Source organism: Grampus griseus (assembly GCF_964374135.1).
Source record: "Grampus griseus genome assembly, chromosome: 3".
In the NCBI taxonomy this organism is placed as follows: domain Eukaryota; kingdom Metazoa; phylum Chordata; class Mammalia; order Artiodactyla; family Delphinidae; genus Grampus; species Grampus griseus.
In genome coordinates, this window is record NC_139019.1 from 37,564,688 (window position 1) to 37,571,788 (window position 7,101).

The window sequence follows — 7,101 nt, forward strand, 5'->3', positions numbered from 1 at the left end:
AGGGTGAGACCTCATAAATGGGATTTGTGCCTTTTAAAAGAAGGCAGAGGACACTCCCTAGTCTATACTGACTCACAGAGCTCCCTAGACCTTCTACCATGAGAGGTCACAGCCAAGAAGTCAGCAGTCTGCAACCTGGAAGAGGGCTTTCACCAGAACCCCACTGTGCTCGCATCCTGATCTTGGACTCCCAGTGATCTTTCTCCAACAGTGAGAAAGAAATATCTGTAGTTTATAAACGACCAAGTCTGTGGTACAGTCATCTCTTGGGATCTGTGGGGGATTGGTTCCAGGACACCTCTCCCCCTTCCCACATGTATACCAAAATCTGCAGATGCCTTACGTAAAATGTCCCTTATATAAAATGGCCCTCCCCATGCAGAGTTCCACACCCTCTGATTCAGCAATCTACAGACTCAAATCATCTGCGGTTGGTTGAATCCACAAATGGAGAACCTGAGGATCCAGAGGGTTGGCTGTCTTTTATTATAGCGGCCTGAACAGACTAAGAAACAGACCACCAGAGAGATATGAGGTATTTGAAATTGATTAAATTGCCGAGACAGAACTAAACGCAGCAAAACTCCATGCATATCCTTGTAATGGAATCGAGAAACTCACAGTACCAGGGGAAGTGGCCAAACAGCTAATTAAGTGCTCACCTGTGTCCACTTGGAACCAGTCGCCCATTGAGGGCAAACCAATGGATTACCAGATAACTAGGTTGCTATGAAACAGTATAAACAGCATAAAGGGTTTCTATTTTGTTGTTTTTACAGCACTTATTTGAAATGTTATTTTTATTTGTTAAAGTTGCTATTTTTGGCCTTTCTCCACTAGAAAATAAACTCCATGGAGACACTTAGTCCATTTTGTTCACCATTCAAATCTCTAGAGCTCCTAGTATATGGTAGGTATTGATGAATATATACAGAGGAATAAATTAATTCTAGAACAATGAGATATGTCTGCTTCTGACGGTGTGCTCGTTATTAAGCCATTGTCTCTCACATATAAACTGGTCCTTCTCTGCTTATATCTGGGACTCCACAAACCACATTACTTTTTTGCCAGCTGAATCACTATTAGGCTCTCCCAAAAGGGAGTACTAGAGGGGACTGGAAATCTGGAAAGGGGAAAAGAAACACACTTCTCCTATGTTTCCTGTTCCTGTCACCATCACATAGCAATGGTTCTTCACCGTGACACTGACTGTGTTTCTGGTAGCAGCAGGGTGTGCTACTTTGCAGATTTTCTACACCCCAGGACCTCCCCAGCCTGCTCTCTCGGAGGTACCAGCAGCAGCTGAGCACCCACCCTTCCTCAGAGGTCAGAGTCTCAGCATCACGGGGGGTGAGTGAGAAGAGGGGAAACTTCAGTCCTTGCTTTACACAGTTCCAATGTGTACGAATCTTAGTTCCAATAGCAAAACTATAGGTCTGATGAACAGAGAACTGATTTAAGCCAGTACAGTAAAGTCTAGGCTTCACGTGCAATTCCCACACGAGCCAATTCACAGACCCTGAGCTCCTTGAATGGAGGCGAGAAAGCGTCCATTTAGGAAGGAGCTAATTAGGTAGTTTGCAGTTTGATCTCCTGGGTTTTTCAGCTAGCTTGCTTTCCCCCTCACTCACAAAATGGTCCTCCTGTTATTTCTCTGCTTTGTCCTTCACTGACCCCTTTCTTCTCTTGTGCACACCACTTCCTAACAAACCCAGTTCCTGGGGATTCAGACACCCCCTAGTGTCAGCTGGTCAGCCTGGGGCTGAAGGTAGTAAGAGGATCACAGGTAGACTTACCATGATCTTGACAAGCTTCAGGGCCCTTACCTTGCCCAGCCTTAGGAGGACCCTAGCAGTGTGTCACTATTTTCTTTTAAATTTTGTAAACATAAGGTATTTTTATCTTCTTTTTCTTAAAGAAGGCACTTCATAGTGTATAAGCTTCAGGTCCCACCAAACATGGATCTTCCCCTGAAAAGGTGATGAATGGAGATTTAAAGTAAGTCCATACAACCGCAGGCCCAGTGGAAACACTGAACATGGTAATTGCCCAGTTCCTAACTGTTGCCAAAAATCTCTGTTGGCCCAAGACTGTGGTTCACACTTATTGCCCCACTGTGCTCTTAGACTCTGAATTTGTCCTGAAGTTTTCATTTCTTTAATACAGTATGGAGTATATTATTAATATTTGCAGCAGAATAAATCAGGAAGTATATGATATATCTGTCTCATCTAGTATGTGAAACATGTGCAGTGAGTTAAGTTCTTACTGTAGTGCAGGGTTGACTCTGCCAGGTGACCAGGAAAAATGTACGTCTTTTCCCCCAGCACATTTCAGAGATGATGCATCCAACACCTCCCTTTCAAGGAGAGCGGGAAGGCATTCACTGATATAATAAGTTTACTTGGACATGAGAGGCTAGGAACATCAAACACCTTCAAACCTCCAGTGAGAGTAGAAGAAACAGGCAATGATGCTGCTACTACCAGTCACTTGGTGTACTGGGCGGTGCACCACAGACCATGCTGGAAACTGCAAGACACACGAAACCACCAAGCTGCACTTGGTGAAGTCAGAGTAATTACATGTGACATTTTTTGTTATGAATGTGATGTTGGATACAAATGAAATTAAATTTGAGACGTTCTATGATTCCGTAGCATCTAAAATTTGACAAAATAGAATCTCAAAATCATAAAAATCATTAAGCATAAGTCAGTCAAAAGTAGCAACAATATTGATGAGTTTTAGCTTGTGAAATATTAGCTTAAAATGATATCCTGGAATGGTTAAAAATACAGTACCTTCAAAAATATTTGAACAGAAATATTTATATATCAAATTGATAGAATCCTCCAAAAATAATTACTGTTCTACTTAATTATTTTTAAAATTCATATAATTGATAGAAGTATTTTATACTATATACAGATATGCTGTTTTAAAATATTACAAATAACTGTATTTTTGAAAAGGTGCCTAAAAAGAACTATAAGTTTAGCAATATAATAAATTTGTCAGTTAATAAGTAAATACTCAGAAAATTAAGTACTTTTAATTTCTTGGTGCCCCTTTTCTCTGTTAAAAGTGTTCAGTCTGGTTTTGATAATATGGTTGGCTAGAACAAGACCTCCTGAGAAAGAGGCAGGAGTACCTTAGTAGATTCCTGACCTATAAAATAAGCTTTTCTGGTAGGAAGAGCCAAGGCTAGGCCCTAGAAGTCTTTCTCCCAATCAAAAATTTAAATCAAAAAGTTTCATGGGCTTCCCTGGTAGCGCAGTGGTTGGGAGTCTGCCTGCCGATGCAGGGGACACGGGTTCGTGCCCCGGTCCGGGAAGATCCCACATGCTGCGGAGCGGCTGGGCCCGTGAGCCATGGCCGCTGAGCCTGCGTGTCCGGAGCCTGTGCTCCGCAATGGGAGAGGCCACAACAGTGAGAGGCCCGCGTACCGCAAAAAAAAAAAAAAATAAAGTTTCATATTCTTTGATGGGTAATAGGGAAAGCTGTGCCACTATTAATACTTGAAAGATGCAGAGCTGTTGATTCATAGAATGTGCCAGTTTCCCCCTCTAGTTTGTCCAGTGCATAAAATGAATGGGTCTTAGAGCACAGGAGGTGGTCATCGTAAGCTTAACCAAGTGTGGTGATGCCAGTCCCAGCTGCTTTTCCAGTTGTTGTCTCCCTGCTGGAGTGAATCACTATAGTCCCTGGCACATTGTACCCAACTTTTAGCCTAGTGAATATTTTCTTTCCTCGGTCCAATTTAAAGAAGTTGTCATACCTCCAGAGCAATTTGTTGCACTTTGGGACCACATATGTCCCTGTGTTCTGACAGAATCTTCATTATACAGAAACATTTTCAACACTTCCTTGTATCATGAACTAAGAAAAACACTAATCAGAGAGAGATTATCTTAGCATACCTGTAACATTAGATGCATCTCTGACTTATTTGACAACCATCCATCCTAACATCTTTTCATAGTACTACTTTGAATCCTTTATCATTGAACATGTCTAGCATATTTCATCTGCTTTTAGCTAAATTGATTTCCTGGATGTTAGATAGCTGACTGAGGCCCCGCTGGATAAAATTACCTACTGTCATTCCAATTGCCATATCTTCAAAGTCTTTGTCTTGGTATTTATTTATTTTTCAATGAGACAGAATGTGTGACAAGCATTTGTTTCACGCTTCTAATTAGATTCAATACAAAAGTAGGAACAGCTGACTCAGAGATTTATCTTGTGAGCTTGATTTATGCTTTCATGAAATCATAGTGCGCTAGATGAAGGCTGGTCTCCCAGCTCAACAGGAATTATAGTGGTATTTGTCTTTTCAAGTGGCATCATTTAACCAAAGAAAAAGGAAGGCAGCCTTCCAAAGCCTATTGGCTGCCAGTAACCCGAAGTGCTCTTCTGAGGGGTAGCTTCCTGTTGAGTATTTGCTGGTAAACTTGGAACTGATATACTGCATACATAAATTCAAATTTAGCTGCTTCAAAGAACATTTTTACAATAATACCATTCAGAAAGGAAGAGAGACTAAAGAAGATGTGGAAGGTGGGGGACATAAGAGAGTAAAAGGAGAGAAATCCCCTCCAGAGAACGAGTAGTATAGATTTTGTTTTTTCTTCTGTCAAGACACTCTGGGTTTTTCATTTCCTCATTCTATTGCCTCATCAAAATCATAGTCTTTAGACAACAGGAGAACTAGTAGTTAGTGATATAACAAGAAACTCTAAAAATTGAATTTTCCAGTCTGTCATACAGAGCGAAGTAAGTCAGAAAGAGAAAAACAAATACCATATGCTAACCCATATATATGGAATCTAAAAAAGTGGCACTGATGAACCTAGTAGCAGGGCAGGAATAAAGACGCAGAAGTAGAGAATGGACTTGAGGACATGGGGAGGGGGAAGGGGAAGCTGGGATGAAGTGAGAGAGTAGCATTGACATATATACACTACCAAATGTAAAATAGATAGCTAGTGGGAAGCTGCTGCATAGCACAGGGAGATCAACTCAATGCTTTCTAACGACCTAGAGGGATGGGATAGGGAGGGTGGGAGGGAGGCTCAAGAGGGAGGGGATATGGGGATATATGTATACATATAGTTGATTCACATTGTGCAGCAGAAACTAATACAACACTGTAAAGCAATTACACTCCAATAAAGATGTGAAAAAAAATTGAATTTTCCAAACTCTCTGTTTGGACGAGTAGAAAGTTATTAATAACAAATACTGATTGTCCCATGAACTTCTCAAGTCATTAAATACTAGCAATGTGCTAGGTCAGGAGTGGCAAATACTTAGCAAAACACCAGTCACTCCTTTCACAAAAGGATCATGGCATTATGCTTCACTAAACACAGATGAGTCCTCAAATACTTTTTTTTAATACCACACTGGGAAGACTACCACCTGGTTATGGATATCAAGCAGTATAACGTTTACTTGCCCTTTCTTTTCTAAATGAAATATTGAATGCAGCATAAAAGTGTCTCCTTTTACCTACACTCTTGTCCTCCCATCATCTCCATAAGTTTGTCATAATTCATAGGAGGAATGAGGAGGTACATATGAAGAGGAAAGAGATTTTTTTTACAAAGCTCATTTGAACATTCTTATATTATTGAGTTAATTTCTGTTCTTTAGAAATCAAGCTCCTTTATGGTAAATACTCCCACTTTTACCACAGTACACCACTCCTACAAGAAACTAACCATTTTCATTTCTCACCTCCCATTCATTAAAAAAATAATAATAATGCTTTAGATGCTTTGAGTGTCTCATAACTATCACAAAGGAACCAGGTCGTTCCAAATCATAATTCTATATTTATTCATGAAACTTTCTCCACAGCTTCCTTCCACTGCAGAAGTCTGCCTTTGCCATGGTATCTCTTGTTTCTGGCATTTATTCAATGATTGATATCTCTAAATTGTAAATTATTCTATTCATTCTCTTTGTATTTAACAAATTTCAGATTTGGGATAACTAGAGGTTCCAGAGAATGAAAATGCTGTGGGGGGATGAGAAATAACAACACTTGAGTTTTCTCCTTCCAGGCAAATACATTCCAGTAAGTGGAAATCCTGTGCAAAATGTAAAAAATAATTTTGGAACATATAATGCACATTATACATACAAACCTGCCTGACTTATTAAAGGAAGCTAATGCTTCTAATTTTATGTTGACTGGTTAACATGTTTAATAACTTATAGACAGACCATCGGAAGATACTATGATGGAATCCGCTAGAAGATTTAAAGCCACTTCCCAAAGGAACATAATTCAGAAATACTAAATTATTTCTTACCTTTCCAATATCTCTACTGTAGGATATTCTGTACCAAATTAGTATTCTGTGGGAAATTTTTCTCATATACCTAGAAGGCCTTACAGTAGATATATAATAATGTCTGGATTTTTTTTTTTGACTAATAGAAAAATCTGTAATTTAAAATTTTTTTATGTTTTTATTATATCAAAAAGAAACTTGACATCACTTTACCAAACTTATTTGAAAGCAAGGCGCTTAATGTATATTTTACTTCTCTTAATAAATGATCAATACAAAGGAAAATGAACTTTATTTGTACATTTTTGGGAATACTTGATTCGTAAGTCATGGAACATATTTTTTGTTACATATAGATTTTCAAATAGTTGGAATTTTGCAGATATAAGCCTCCTGAAGAACATAAGATGGTATTGACGTAAATTCTGACAGCAAAATATAGTTAAAAACAAAGCTTATCCTGTTTCTTACCTTTAAGAGTCTTTTTTTTTTTAAGATGTTGGGGGTAGGAGTTTATTAATTAATTAATTTATTTTTGCCGTGTTGGGTCTTCGCTTCTGTGCGAGGGCTTTCTCTCGTTGTGGCAAGCATGGGGTCACTCTTCATCGTGGTGCGCGGGCCTCTCACTATCGGGGCCTCTCTTGTTGCGGAGCACAAGCTGCAGACGTGCAGGCTCAGTAGTTGTGGCTCACGGGCCCAGTTGCTCCGCGGCATGTGGGATCCTCCCAGACCAGGGCTCGAACCCGTGTGCCCTGAATTAGCAGGCAGATTCTCAACCACTGTGCCACCA